The sequence below is a fragment of the Tyto alba genome, unplaced genomic scaffold (genome assembly GCF_018691265.1).
Source record: "Tyto alba isolate M040663 unplaced genomic scaffold, T.alba_DEE_v4.0 Super-Scaffold_14, whole genome shotgun sequence".
Classification (NCBI taxonomy): domain Eukaryota; kingdom Metazoa; phylum Chordata; class Aves; order Strigiformes; family Tytonidae; genus Tyto; species Tyto alba.
In genome coordinates, this window is record NW_024881276.1 from 22,323,779 (window position 1) to 22,339,000 (window position 15,222).

Consider the following 15,222-nt stretch of genomic DNA (forward strand, 5'->3'; position numbering starts at 1 on the left):
AGCTGTCCCTCTGCCTATCAGTTCCTCCAGAGCCTTTCAGCCAATTTCAATAAACTTTGAACAAGGGATACTGGCTTCCAAAGGGATGTTATTTTCTACAAATTTTAGGAAGACTGTTAGCAGAAGGAGGAAGAAATGCCAAACAAGTGCCCACTGTTGGAAAGGCAAGTACAATTTAGTTATTATACCTCCTGCTCGCTATTAGCTAATTAAGCTCCTGACCAGTCCAGCCTATTTAACACAAACCAGGCAATTTAGCATGTGAGGGATGTAAATCAAGGTTTCAGGGAGACCAGGGTTGGAAGGGCACAAGATGGTCAGCCATAGGAAAACAAACTTCTTTAGTCCTACTGCGCACATAGCAACTCCTGTGTTTAGAAACACCATGTAAGTGAAAATGACCATCACACAGTATGTAATGGATATAATTTTGTGAACAACAATCTGCTTCAAATTTATACTGGTGCAATGACAAACACTCTGTGTGCAGAGATGCATTCAGAAAAACTGAGGAAATGGCAGTAGGTCATGAAACTACAGAATTTCCTGCAGTATTTTGACAATGTTCTCATCTAGAACATTTAGGAATATGATTAACGAGTTTTAAGAGCAGTTCCCTTCTTCCCTCACTCTACTCCTAAGGCTGGAAGGAAGTCATACTTCTTAAAGGTTCATGTGGATGAAGAGGACCATATGGTTGTCAAATCAATTTGTCGAACTCTGTTCAAATCTATGAGATGGATGCTTTTCACGTGGATACCACATGGTTTATCTGAGGACAGTTCAGTTAGGAGCCAACTAGACAGGAAAAATAAAAGTATTCTGTATTGCTACCTCTCCAAAAGATGGGCAAGGTACACTTTGGGGCCTGTAAATAGAAGTTTTCACAATCAGTCTCTGTGATATCTGGTAGACGCACGCAGAATTTCTGTTTATGCTATTCATTTAAACCTTATTTGAAAAATTAAATGAGTAACAGCAAAACATCACACCGTATTTTTCTTGTAAGAATTGTTCCTAATCAGATATCATTCTTTCTTCAACGTAAGAGACCACAGGTCCCTACAAAATCTTTTTCTTATCAAATTTCTATGATTTCTACCTAGGCATGCATTCTTTTGTACCTTTAAGTATGGAGCATAAATTGGCTTTAACTTCTATGAGTCTTTCGAGAATGACATGATGCTCACTCCAACATCACTGTTAACATCTCATACAACCAGAAAAGTGGAAAGATGGAAAGTTACGACTATGAAAAGAAGCCTCATATTGATGTAAGGAAATGTAATTAAAGCACCCATCTCAGGAGAAACTAAAATGAAATGTCCATACTCAACCTTTGCTTGTAACAGAAAAGTTACAGAATCACTCCAGAACAGTTTTTGCAACTTCTTGATACATTACTTCTGAGGTTTTTTTCCTAATTTTGAATGTTAATTTATATGTACAGTAAGTACTGTCTGATACCTCAGGGGCACCCCCTCCCACTCCTCAAGTTTATTAAACTCAGAATAGTATGGAAAGTAGAGATAACACCTGAGTTTTGGAACACATACACAATAGCTAAATTTTAAAATTTACGGCATTGAGATTGTGGCTTTGTTCCATACAGAAAAGTCTAAATATATGGTGTCTAGATATAATAATTATATGCTAAACACTTTCAACCCATCTTAATTATTTGCTACTGGAATAACTTTATTGTGTTTTGCTTATCAATTTAAGGGATACAGAGGGCAAAGTTCTTACCAAGCTGCTCAGCATTCTCCCATCAGCTGCACTAATCACCTGCCACGTTGGCTAGAAAACAGAGATGTATCAGGGCCCTAAGGGCACTAACAGGGCCCCTCGGCAGTCTCCCCCGGGGCCCTCCCTGCACCCCTGCCCAGAACACCATTTCAGCCCAGCCAAGCAGGGAGGTGCCTGATGCCCGGGGCTGGGGCTGCCCCCGTGGCCCCAGCTGCTCCAGTCTGGGGTGGTGGGACAGGCCCGAGCTACCAGGGCCTGCTTGAACACCCTGGGGAGCTCCCTGATGCTCCTGGCACCTGGGGAAAATCTGGTCCCTGGGGTACCCCAACGAAACTCATCTCTCCTGGGGAACATCTCTGCACATCTCCAAAATCATCTTTCATTTTTGTCATGCCTTACCCCACCAGTGATACACAACAACACGTGTGCTGAGTGCAAGTGTGAAAATATCAGACGCTGTCCACCACTCATGTTGTATTTGGTACTCATTATTCCCAGTGTGAAAATACCATTTATTCATCTATATAATGTCCTGTGACCACTATGATACAATTACGCTTTACATTAGAAATTACAATTTCAAAAATGTTATTTTCTGAAAGGGATGACATCCAACAATTCGGTGTTGTACAAAATGACATATACCTGCACATCATTATTGCCAGAATACTATCCAAAATACATGCTGCATAAACCAAAGACTCAGACTTTTCCTTACTGGCATTGACATGCAGGCTCAAATAAGTCAACAAAAAACTATGTAAACCAAGAGCACTACTCGTGCTTAAGTGATTTACTGGATTGGGCCCAAAAATACTGAAAATGTTCCAAGATTGATCCTTGACGTGATCCCTTACAACAAACCTTAACATTCAGGCAACAGCTTGTTTGATTTTCAAGCAGCGTTTTATTTTCTTTTTAATAGAAACTTTTCTTATCTGCTAAGCTGCTTATTTTGATTCCTACAATACTACGTAATGTGGTGTCTTGGGGGGCTGAACCAGGAGGAAAAAAATGATCTTTCATGGGTCTGTGGTAAAATTCTGCTCTCTTCTGTTACTGTTCTTTTATGCTACTCAGTTGCAAATCCTCATAGCACTACTCTGCATCAGCAACGTTAAAAGTTTCATTTTTGTCTATGGAGCAGTGTAGCATTAATCAGTGTTTAAGAACTGGATCTATTGACATAGACATTTTCTAAATTCTGAACTAGTCCTTCACTGCAATGTTTCCTTTTTCATTTCTTTTGGGTTAGTCAATGAACAACACAACCAGCTAGTTTGCAACTGGTTTCACTTTTTGTTTGATAGGCTGACTGCAGTGCGTGAGCTGGGAAGCCTGCAGGGAAATGTTTCCATTCCCCCCATTTTCACACCAAATTGAAAACATTGAAAAAGCATTCCTAGTTATACTGAGTTGTGTACAGAGGGGAATTAAGTGGCCGGACTACTGAGGAATAAATTAGTCTGTCACAGTTCTCTGCATGGACACTTATTTTAGAACAATTAGTGAGTTTTCTGAGTGCCTACTGAAGACTTCCATCAGATACTCTTTAATCAGCAATTTATCTCACTCATAGCCTTTTGTTTCCATAGCTGCTGCACAAAGATAAACCAGTAACATTTATTTGCAGTATCAGGGGGAGGGGGAAGCGTCAGTCTTTTCCAAAGGCAAAGCAGCGTCGTACCAGATGAGCCACCGCAACGCCCCCAGAGAACTCAGGAAGCCTGGCTGCTGAGGGACTGGCATAGGTTTTTGTTTGGGGGAGCGGGAATAATTTCCCTGTCAGAAGTCTGGTGTGCAGCTTGCTCATTCGATAACCACAAAGTGCCATTGCCGTCCCAATATCTTCTTTTATTTGGTGCCATAAATAGATGTCTACTTCAGCCTATCGTGACCTTTGATTATCATGGCTACAAGCAACTGCTGGTCTGTCAAAGCACTTCGGAATATACTTTTAAAACAGGAAGGAGGTGAAATATAAAAGAGAATAAACTTGAAGTCCTCTGTTTTTTTTTTCCCCATACAACTGCAAAATTCCTCATTACGCTTCTGTAAACTGTACATAATCTAAAATGAGATAAATACCACCAAATGTCCCTGAAAGTTGAAGAGGAATTGGCTCTTAGTTTGTTGCAAACCTAAGGTTTCAATTAAATTAATCAGAGCTTCTACTCTTTCTCTCGGCGGAAGGAACCCTTCTTCCCAAGAGCGAATACTTGCTACAAGTTTTACCGGTATTGTTTCTACAAGTATTCACATCTTGTTGTTGTTGTTGTTGTTGACTTTTATGCGAACTGTCAATTTCTTGGTGGGCAATTGCCCGCATTATAAAAATCCACTGATGTGTCACTGTTTGGCTCCGCTGAAAAATCCATATTATAACGAATGCACTATTTGGCCTGTCATTAAAACAGGAGTCTACTTAACAGTAAAAATAAATGACCATCAATAAAACACAGCAGTTTATTTTTAAGCATAAGAAGCGTCAAAAAATACACAACTGGCTGAAGTGCCATTGTGCCTCTCTAAGTCATCATAAATAGTAAAGAGCTCTAGGGAGAACACTGCAGCAGGCAAGGAAGGTTAAATGCGTTATAGGTGCAGTCATTTTAAATGCTTTCCCAGGAAAAAAAAAAAAAACAAAAACGAAAAAACAGGATAAACTGGAAATAGGAGGGAAAGCCCAAAGTAATTGAGAAGGGACAAAAAATGAGAAAGGAGGCCACAATAAAATGCTCAGAGGCATGAAAATCACTGAGATAAAAGGGCTGCTTTTCTACAGTTACACATATTTCTAACCCAAACATGAACAGGCTTACTCTTACACAGATCTTCACCATGACTATGGCTCAGTTTTATTGTTGGTGAGGAGAACACATGTAAAACTATACTTTCAGTAAACAAACTGTTGCACTTGTATAGTGATGAAGCAGCTGCATCCTTTGTTTTGTTTACTGAGTGGTTAATGCAGAGATATACTTCAGATTTCCTTCTCAAATAATACAACCTAGTGATTAGAAAAAGAGCTAACTCTGTTAAAATAGGAAATAACAGTAGATACCACCACTTGGTTTTGAGCTCTAGCTTTTTACAGAAAAACACCCACCCACGGCTCCTGCAATGAGCAACTGGTATTTTAGTCTTTGTCGCTGCACAGTCCAAAAGATAAACATTTTGCACAAGAGCTAAGACTGTTAGCCCTCGCCTCTTGAGCAAATTCCAACCCATGCAAACCAAATTCCTCCTGTGTTTTCAGCTGGATATTGTGTTTTTCACTTCCTGCTCTGAAATTCTTGAATGGTGCTGTTAAAATTAAACTTTGACCTTGGAATACAAACAAAACATTAAGCACCATTTCTGGTACTGTCCAAGACCAAGTTCCCCACGTGTGCCCAACTTTGGTGCTTCCACGAGGCACGCTTTCCCATTTTTCACAGCTTTTAAATCCAGGTTTGAAGTCTCCCTGATGGCTATACAAAGCGCCTACATAGTTTGGGGTTCTACTGACTTCAGGTCATTGACATAAACTCAAAGGTATTAAAGGAAGAAACGACAACAACGAAAGATCCACTCGTCTTTTTGCGATGCCTGTGTCCCCCAACCAGCGGGGTGTTCCGAGCGTTTCGGGGAGGAACGCGGTTCACCGCTGCGGGCTGCTACGCCAGCCCCAGCCCTGCCCCAGCCCCAGCCCGCTGTCAGGCGGCGGGCCCGAGGCCCAGCGGCCGTCGGTGCCCCAGGACAAACGCGGCCGCAGCGGAGATAAACGCTGCGAAAGCCGCAGCCGCCCCGGAAAACCCCGCCTCTCCCGCTGCCCGCCCGGGGTGCTCCCGGCGGAGCGCGGGCACACGCCCGGCCGGGGCCGCCTCACACGGCCGCGGCGGCCGCAACCGGTTGCGCCGCCCGCCCGGGGACGCGAGCGGGCGGCCGGGCCGCCTCCGCTTCCCCCCCCCCCTCCCCCAGCTTTGTCTACCCGTCCTCCCGCTCGGCGACCCGCGGGCGGAGCGGCACCGCCGGCCCCTACACCCCCAGGCCCAACGGGACGCGCCAGCGGAGCGGCCCCAGCGGCCGCCCCCACCTTGGCGGGGCCTAGGAGGCAGCGGCCGCGCTGACGTCATTATCCGGGCCTTCGCCCGGCGGGTCACAATGGAACCCGCTCGAGCCCAACCGACGTGAAACGGCAGCGCGCGCGCACACGCGCCACCGCTTATACACCCCCCCCCCCCCCCACTCCCCCCCCCCGCGCCTTCCTCGCGCGCGCTCCCTCCTCGCCGCACACACAGGGGTGGGGGCAGGCTGTGCCGCGGCCTGGGCCTCGCCGCGGCAGCGTGAGTGACAGCCCGGGGGGACGGGGGCGGGCAGCGCGTCACGCCGTTCGGGTGGCGGAGCCTCCGCCGGCGCTACCGCCGCCGCTGCTGCGCTTAGGTCGGGGCCTGCGGCGCGGGCCGGGCGCGGAGGGCTCTGCTGGGGCCGCCATCTTGCCCAGGGCCCCGCCAGACGGAGGTGCGCCGCCGCCGCCGCCGCCGGGAGCGCGAGGAGCCGCCGCCGCGTCTCGCCTCGCCTCGCTCCCTCCCCCCCCTCCCCTTCCCCCGCACGCACGGAGCCGTCAGCGCAGAGCGCTCCAGCCGCCCCGGACGGTCCCTCCGCCGCCGCCTCCCGCCCGCCCGCCGCCTGCCCCCGCTGCCGCCCAGCCGAGCCCCGGGGCCCCGGCGAGAGGCGCGGGGTGCGTGTGCGCCCCCTCCCCCGCGTGCGCCCGGTCCTCGGACGGGGCGGAGCGGAACGCGCGCAGGCCCCAGCCAAGCCCCAGCCGGAGCCGAAGCCCGGGGCCGCCGGGCAGGAGCTGGTGACGCAGGAAAAACGCCCCGGCTGTGCCGCCGGCGCCGAAGAGAGCGGAGCGGCCAGGGCCGGGATCCGAAGCGCGGGCAGCGGCGGCGGCTTCGCCCTCCCTCTTCCCGTCGCGGTAACACGGCGCCCGCCCCGGGGGGGAACCGGGGAAGCGGAGCCGCCCCCTCAGCCAGCCGGCTGCACGCCCGGGATCGCGGGGCCTGGCATGAGACTCTGCCCTGCTGGCTGCCGGGGATGAGGCAGCCCCCGGCCGCGCTCCTTCGGCAGCACCCTAAGAGGGCACCGGGCCGTCGCTGCAGCAGCCGCGGGACAAGGAAAAGCCGTGCGGGGGTGAGTGGCGGAGCGCTGTGCCCGGGCGGGGCCGGGGGCCGCGGCCGGGCCGCGGCGAGGCCAAGCGGCTGCGCGGGGAGAGCGGTGGGGGGGGGGGAAGCTGTTGGCGCTGCAGCCGGCCGAGCCGAGCGGAGCAGGGGGGAGACGCTCCCCGGGGATGGGGCTCCCCGAGTCGGGGTGCGGGACGGTGGGGTGCGGCGGGGAGGAGGGGGCGAGCCGGGCCCCGCGGGGCGGGCAGCGGGGGTGTGTGTGTGTGTGGGGGGGGGGGGGGGGGGGATGGGGACAACGAGCGGCGGGTGGCGGCAGCGCCTCCCGCGCAGCCCCCGGCGTGTGGCCCTGCATCGCTGGTGTTTTGGAGGGCAAGGGAAAATGGCTGACGGCTCCTCATCCTCTTCCCCGGCTGCCGGGGGGTAGAAGTGTTCCGCGCCCCTCGGGGAGCTCTGCCAGCCGCCGGGCGGCCCCTCCCGCCGTTCACCCCCGGTGCCGCCGGGCGAGGAGGGCCCGGTGGCTCCCCGCAGCGCTGCACCCAGCTTTGCCTCCCCTGGTTCTCGCTTCCCTTCGCACCGAACGCCATTACTGAGGTGGAGTGATTGGAGCCGTGTAGGCCCGGGCGACGCCTGGAAATAAGGCCCTGCCGAGGCGCTTTTCCTACAGTCTCAATGAAAACCGCCAGCAGCAGCTCGTTCACGCCCGCTGTAAACATTATTAACACGTAGGCCACTCCTCTAGCCTCGGCTTCCAGCAACCCAATTTCCATGCATAAAAAACGTTTCTGGCTTTTCGCATCTTCTTCCTGTAGTTCACCCCGCCGCTTCTCCAAGTTATGTCTTGGGGCTTGTCTGCTGCGATTTATTTTAGGCAACGTAACCCTCTCTGCTTGTCTAAGGTGTGCGGCAGGGGTAGTTGCATGCAGTTTGGCCATGGTTATTCTCTGTTACTGTCCTCAAGAAAACAGGGAATTACCAGTTGGTAAAACCAGATGGGTGGTTGGATTTTTTTTGTGTGTTGGTAATCACTGTTAATGTGTACTGCCTCACGTTGTGCAGCATTGTTTGTATACAGAGAGAATAGACTTTGAAAATTATTCATTTTGTTCTTAAGTGATTTTGTTCTCATAGAAGCATCCAAAAAATGTTGAGGTGGTTTTTAAGATGCCATATTTTATTTTCAGGTTCCTCCCTCAGAAGTCCAGTTAAGTATTTTGAAGATGTACAGTAACACACAACCCTACAGGAAAAAAAAATTCTTTTAGAAAAGAATTGTTCTAATTAAATGTTCACAGGACGCCCAGGCTCACTGTAGACATATTGTGTCTGTCTCGGCTGTCTTCATGTTGTCTGTGCAACTTGATTTATATTCACAGTTCTGCACTTGTATCACCGGACGTTTGTATCAGCCCAAAGACCCTCTGAAGTCACAGGCTCAAAGCTAGTACAAGGCCCACTTTTCCTGACCTAGTTGAAGAACCAGGGCCTGCATTTTTAAAAAGTTGTTGAATTTAGATATTAATATGCAGTGTTAAGTATACTAGTGGCAACACTTGTTATGACAGATGGACTAGGTAACCTGTGTTTTTCAGTAGGCTTCTCAAATGCCTGAGAAATGGATATTTAAATTATTATGTTTAGGAAGGGACTATTGATGGGTATTTGGAGTATTGACCTTTATTGATTATGCACTTGAAATTGTGTCTCTAGTAAGAAGCATTTAGGGGTGACTGAAATCTGTAGACAGCTAACTTCATTCCTAATATTTTAAGGCTTCATTTTGAGAAATTGGCAGGACTTTCCACCATAAATGTTCCTGATCAAGTAGCATTTGTTTATTTCAGCAAAACCTAAGTCATATATGAGGGTGTTTTCTTTTTTTTTTTTTTTTTTAAATAATGCTTTTGATTTTTTTTGTTGAAGTAATGTTTATTCTTTGAACCAACAAAGTACAGTAGCTAATAAGAATTTTGGGGAAGCATATAAAATACATCTATTGATTATTCTGTTGCAATACCCTGGACAACGGTGATGCTTAATGATAGCATTGAATGAAAAACATAAACATAGTCATAAAGCTGTGTTGGAAGAAACTCAAGTATCAGCATGTTTTTTGGGGGGAGGAGGAATCTAGCTAAAAATAAATGTAAGATTGTATTATAGTAACTTTTTCACCTCTCTCCAATATCTCTTGTACTTTCATGTAGGTTTTCTTAATGGTATTTCTTTTGGTTAGCCTCTGTCTTAAGCTTTCCAGGCTCCTGCTTCTTCATGTCTTGCAGAATTTGCCCTTGTGGTGTTACTTCTGCCCATTGAATTGACAGGAAGACTACATCTGGAGGGTGGTGATCAGTAAGGATAGTGGTAGCAAAACTGTTTACTCTTTCTGTATCTGTGGAACACTGTCACCCTTACATAAACATTTTATTTCCCATTGTGATGGATTTATGCTCACATAGACCAGTGCAACTACTCTCTGTTCTAAGTGCACACTTTTAGGTTATTGCATTTTACTAATATTCTGGATTTCTTACAAGCAAGACTGAGGATAAACAGAAATAGTGGATTAGTGCCTATTCAACAAAATTAAATAGACTTTTAAGAAAGTAAAGGTACCTCTAATACCTTTGTTTTAAGACATCTTACATTTAAAAATAAAATTAGTTTAGGACTTTTCAATATGAATACAACTTTGAGTAAAAATGGACAGGAATTCAATTATTTATTAGTTTGAACAAATTAGTTTTAAATGGCTTTAAAACTATGTTCTGTCAGGTGTGTATTGAAAATATGTTAAGTTCCACGGGAAATATTTCTGTCCTTCCTGTTCTGGTTTAGAAATAAGCTCAACTTACTTCAGGTATTTGAATGGCAAGCACTTTTGTGCTAAGCAGTACTCTGAGTGTGTGTGTATGTATTTCCCCCCCAGCCCCAAGAAATAATGTTTTATATCTTCTAAGAGATATAAAAACTGTGGGTACATTTTGAAAACATCGTGAGCAGGATAACCTCATTTGTGAAGTAAATGAATCAAGGTGTTCCTTACTGTTATTCACTTAAAGCATGATTTATTTATTTTTTTAAAAAAGCAAGCTAAACCTGGCAAAACCCTAAAAACTATTCTAGTTACTTTAATTCTTTTTCATGTAATCACAAACACTGTTTAATCAAACCAGAAGTCTTGCTTATCCAGCGCTTGCAGAGACCAGTGTGAAGTGGTTGTCTGAAGAGGCAAGAAACTTTGCTGGGTTTTCTGTTCACTTGAAAAGCTGTATGTGTGAAGGCTTTTGTGTTCTTCAGGAAATTGTTTCCTGGATGTTAGCATTAGTATTAATATGAATGTGTGGACACGGTTTCTCTTGTTCAACTATTTTAAGTTTTTCTTACAGCATGGATGTGTCTCCTCTTGAAACTGTGTAGTTTCATCCAGTTTTATTATCTATATCACCCTTGTTTAAAATCAGAGTTCGAAGTTTAAAGCTGTACTTGAGGGTATGTTTTGGGAACACAGCTTGATAATGTCTATCTTTTGTTGTAGTACCTTGCCTTTTGCAAAGCTAGCAGTGCTGTGTGCTGTTGCTGTAGACTTGTCTTATATCATACATGATGTTTGTGGTATATACACAACTTTTTTTTTTACACAACTGAGCTTTGTTATGCATACTGTCTCTGTGACACAAACCTAATGAAAGAAAGAATGAAAAATTGAGCCATACTGCTATACCTGCACTTTACCATCAGCATAGAACATTCACCACAGTCTTTATTTCATTCCATTTTTCTTAAGAGGTTTGTATTCTGCAATATCCAGTAGTGACGAATGTCAGTTGCTTAGCTGTGTTGCCAAGCAGTTGTTATGTTTAGGAAGAGCAGTTTGGTAAACCTTCATGTTGCAGGATGGTAGTTAAGAGAAATAGTCTTTCCATAGCAGAGACAAGGGATGAAAAGAAGGTCTGATAAGCATATGCTTCCATGCAGTGAGACTTGAATTTTTCTACCTGGGAAGTTTGAGCTATTTTGGATTCATGCGTTAGAAAAATGCAGTGACAATTTTCATATATTAAATGTAGTTTTTGTTCTCTTTTTAATGTAGTAACATCTTCAAGTTCTCACACTGTTATAATGAATTACAGTTTCCTAATGAGCTATCTTTTTAAGACAGTTGTGTTGTATTGGCTGTCTCTGTTATGCTTAAGGCTGCAGCATGCCTTGTGAATATGGTTAAGAGCTCTCTGCGCTTAATGACAGAACCAGTGTTTTGACTTAGATCGTCTTGTTTAGAGTCTTGAATAGATAGATAGTGGCAGAAAGCTGGCCTGTCATGACTTTGCACCCTCAAAATGTCAGCTACTGCATTTCTGAGACATTATGGTGTCCACTTGAGCCCATTGGTGCTTAGAGCACTTTCTGTAGATCTGGTTTGGTAAAATCATATAAATATAGTGTTGGTAGGGTTACAGGAGAGCTGTTGTTAACTTCCCACAGTAGAGGAGAAGAGGGAAGTAAGTAAGGTCTTAAAGTAGCCAGTTGTGACTTTCTGTTTTTTTTCTTTCTTTGTTTGTTGTTTTTTTAAGGGATCTTAACATCATAGACAGTTCCTTTTGCATTTTCTGATATTTGCTTAATTTTACAAGAAGCCATTAGTTACTTTATTTAAGAGTTGAATACAGTCTGCTTGATATCAAAGCTTTTTGGTTGCCAGCTGTTGATGTGTTTTCAAATAAAAATTAAAATGGTGGGAATAAAACCCATATGGATGGCTTGCTTTTTAAAGGAAACATTACTAATTCATGGTTTTCTTAAAGAAGGATTAGTTAGTATTAACTGTGACAATGATTACTTAACTTATTTGTGTTAGTACACCTCCAAAAGAAATGCATGGGATGTATATTTAAAATCTAGTCATGTTTTAAATCCTAGTATTTTCAACTTTCTCAATTAAGCTAAAACGAAGGCTGCTTTAGAAGTAATGGATAGCTATGGGGAATGTTATCGTGGGAAACTTTTATTTGTAGCATCCTTGATCTACTTACAAAACCAGTACGTATTCCTGTTTTGTGATTTTTGTTTTCCTTACGTATGTAACTTCCAACAGAAAAATGATTTTCTTGCATGTAGAACTTTGCATGGACATCTTAGCAAATCATACTCTTTGGTGGTTAGTGTTTAGCCATGAATTCGCTCATAAGAGGGGAATTCCACATTGCATCATTCCTTAAAGATGTACATCTGTGAATGGAGAACTCTTACAGAGGAAATCTTTTTTTCCAATTTTTTTTTTTTTTAAGCTGAGATTCAAGAGTGTGTTGAAGGCAAGGCACAAACATGTGACTCCTTAGTGTTTGCTTGTCTTCTCTCTGCTGTAAAGTGTGAAAGACTTCCCTAGTATATTTTTTAACAGAAGTGTTGTTCACATGGGTACTCCAAATAATGAAAAGTTCATGGAGGGAATTTCAGGGCTAACTTCATCAAGCTTTCATGTAAAATACCCAAAACTCAAGTCATAGTAAATTGTCCCTAGAAGAGCATTTAAGACAATTAACACTTTTTTGTATCAGCTTAATGTCAACATGGAATGGCACAAAAAATGTACATTATAAATTCCATAGGCTTCAATCCTTAAGTCACTTAATTGCCTCTTAACCTTTTCTGTACTTCCAGCAGGACTGTGTGTGCGAAGAGGGAAAGGCATTGTTTTGTGTTGGGGTGGTCTTAGCTTAATCCTCTGAAATGGTGAAGAAGAAAAAGAAGATGGTTTATAAATGTGTTCAGTAAAGCAAAAACAGTAGTGATGTGTGCCAGGTATGATCCCTTTGTTACCAGACAGGCTTTTTTTGTTGGAGGGGAGTGTCCTGGCTAGCACTGTGATATGGGATAGTGGTGACAGGCCTGTATTGGCTGTGGGTGGAACTTAAGTTTTCTTGTGGCAGAAATTAAAATTGACAGTGAGGAAGAAAAGTCTCTTTTCTAATATAAGATGAGAATGAACACTGTTGTCAAGGTACACTGGCATCTCAGTGAATGAGCCTTGCATCTTTTGGTGTTTAATTTTTCTGCTGTCTTAGCAATTAAGTACTTCAGTGCGTTTTTGAGTAAGTTTCAACAGAACAAATCCGTGAACTTGAAGGTTAAATAAGAAGGTGGATCTGCTTAGCTTAGCTTTTAGGTGAATAGATCGGTGAAAGACCAAAATTTTGATAAACTAAAAGCTTAAACTATAATTTAAACTATATTTTATATTACTTTCTATATTTCTTACTTAGAAATGTTAATTGTTTGGTGATTTTTGACATTTCCTTTTAATGCATTTTCCTGAATCCTTTAGCTGTGAGGATTGCCATTATTGTTGGTTTGTTGTTTTTTTTTGTTTTTTTTTTTTTTTGTTTGTTTGTTTGTTTTTTTGGTTTTTTTCAAGCCGTGACACAAATTCGATGGAGCTTGAAGGTGAAAACTCCAGTGACTTGTTCTGCAGTTTTAGACGGCAGTTTTGCATGGCCCTCCATATGTCTTTCAGGCAGTGCTTTATTAATCACAGTGGGACCTTAAAATCCCAGGTGCTTTTCCTGACTGCTTATAATTGTGTATGTGTGTATATACACACAGACACACACACACGAACATTTTTTTAAGATGATATATTAACTTTTTTCCCTAGGTGAGGTACTAATGTCAGGTCTCTTAAGTGCTTTATAGCTCTCTTGCTGTGTCAAAGTTTCTTCATGACAGCTCTGGTAATTAAGACAGGAAGATAACCTCCAGATTGCCTGAAAACTCTTACTGTTCTTATTCTTGTAGCAATTTAGCCAGATTGCTGTGGTTGACAGTTTGTAACGTGTCTAGTGAAGATGTAACTTGAAACATGAATTCCCCTTATGGCATTTGAGAAGCCATTATTTCCTTTTCTTCCATGTTTTAGGATTGGGAAAACAGATTTTTTTTTTTTCATAAAATGAAAAGCTTTGAAGTTAAATAAAAAGCTTTGTTTTCATCATTGGCAATGGATGCAGCAAGGTAAACATAGTGGTAGCAAAACCTTGCTGTAAGCTGATGTGTCTTCAGCCATGGAAAAAAACCTCATGTGATCAGTATCAGCCTCTGGTTAGCAGGTGTATGACTGAAGTTTTTCACTTCTCTGCACCGTCCTAAGAACTTTGACCAGATGAAGGAGGCTTTGGTAATGCATCCTGTCATGAATTTTCTTTTTTCTTCATATCACTTTCCTGATAATGGAATGAGTATTTAGAACCAGTAGCAATTATGGATAAGGTGCCTGGAGGCAGCTGGATGGGGGTAATGGATGACCAGCATGTTAGTTCAGTTTTGTTGTTGGCAAGTAGTAGCCAACACAGGAACTTGGAGATTCACATGCACTGTGCTTATTGATCCTTAGTTGGTACTTCAGAAGATCATCTTTTCCTAAAATGTATATTGTTTGTGATACTTGATGTGCTGTTTGTTTTTATGCTTTATATTTACTTAGGTGTGACTATTGCATGGGAAGATTGAGGTGTTTCAGAAGTTGTATATTATGTCTAGGCCAGCAGCAAGTAATGAACAGCTGAGAGCAGAGAATCAGAATCTCTTCTGTGAGAGCTGCTTCACACTTTCATGTGCTTATACTATACTACACCTAAAATACGGGTTGAAGGGTTTTCAGTGTTGATGAGCCACTGTGGTTCTTCATGGGTCTGAAAATATGATAAATAGTAGTAGTTTACACCTACAATGAAGACTAACCCTTTCGTTCTACTTTCAATCATTCTAACAGCAAAATTTTGCTTTAAATGTGAGTTTATTGTATGTCATTTAACTTCTAAATTACAGTTGTCCACTGTAATTCTTTATTCCATATCTCTAACATAATCAGCTTCTCTAGTGTATTTGACAAATTTAAGTTTTTTTCTTGGGACTTCTGTGCCAGAAATGGGGGGGGGGGGATGGGGGGGGGAAGAGGGGAGAAGCCTCAACAAGAAAGTTGATGTTTAAACAGTTCCAGCTGCAATGGTTTTTCCATTTATAGGAATTATGAAGACCTTATCTTTGGGGTACATTTCTGTAGACTGGTATAGTGGGTATGAAAAACTTTGCTTTTTCCACAAGCTCTGGAAACATTTGTTTTCTCTTCAGATACTCTCTCATGATTTTCAAGATGTTTTCTCTTAATGAGAAATGAGGATTTTTTAGTTTAAATTTTTATAGTTTGCTCCTACTTGCCTGCTTAGTCTGGCGTTAATTAGTATGCTTTAAAGAAACGCTGTGGTGAGATTTTATTGATCTGATAAAATTAGTGTCTGTGCATTTACCTTTTTGC

General features: G+C 43.7%; 1 protein-coding gene across 4 annotated transcripts in view; it reads left to right on the top strand.

Moving 5' to 3' along the window:
- Positions 1 to 6,390: 6,390 nt before the first annotated feature.
- The window catches only part of USP9X (ubiquitin specific peptidase 9 X-linked), a 106,876-nt gene continuing 98,044 nt past the window's right edge, over positions 6,391 to 15,222 (top strand). For 2 of the 4 annotated variants that reach the window (XM_042789069.1, XM_042789070.1), the window contains exon 1: positions 6,391 to 6,924. The gene's annotated coding sequence lies outside the window, so the exon portion shown is untranslated. The remainder of the gene's footprint in view (positions 6,925 to 15,222) is intronic. The other 2 variants (XM_042789068.1, XM_042789066.1) reach the window with 2 other exon arrangements.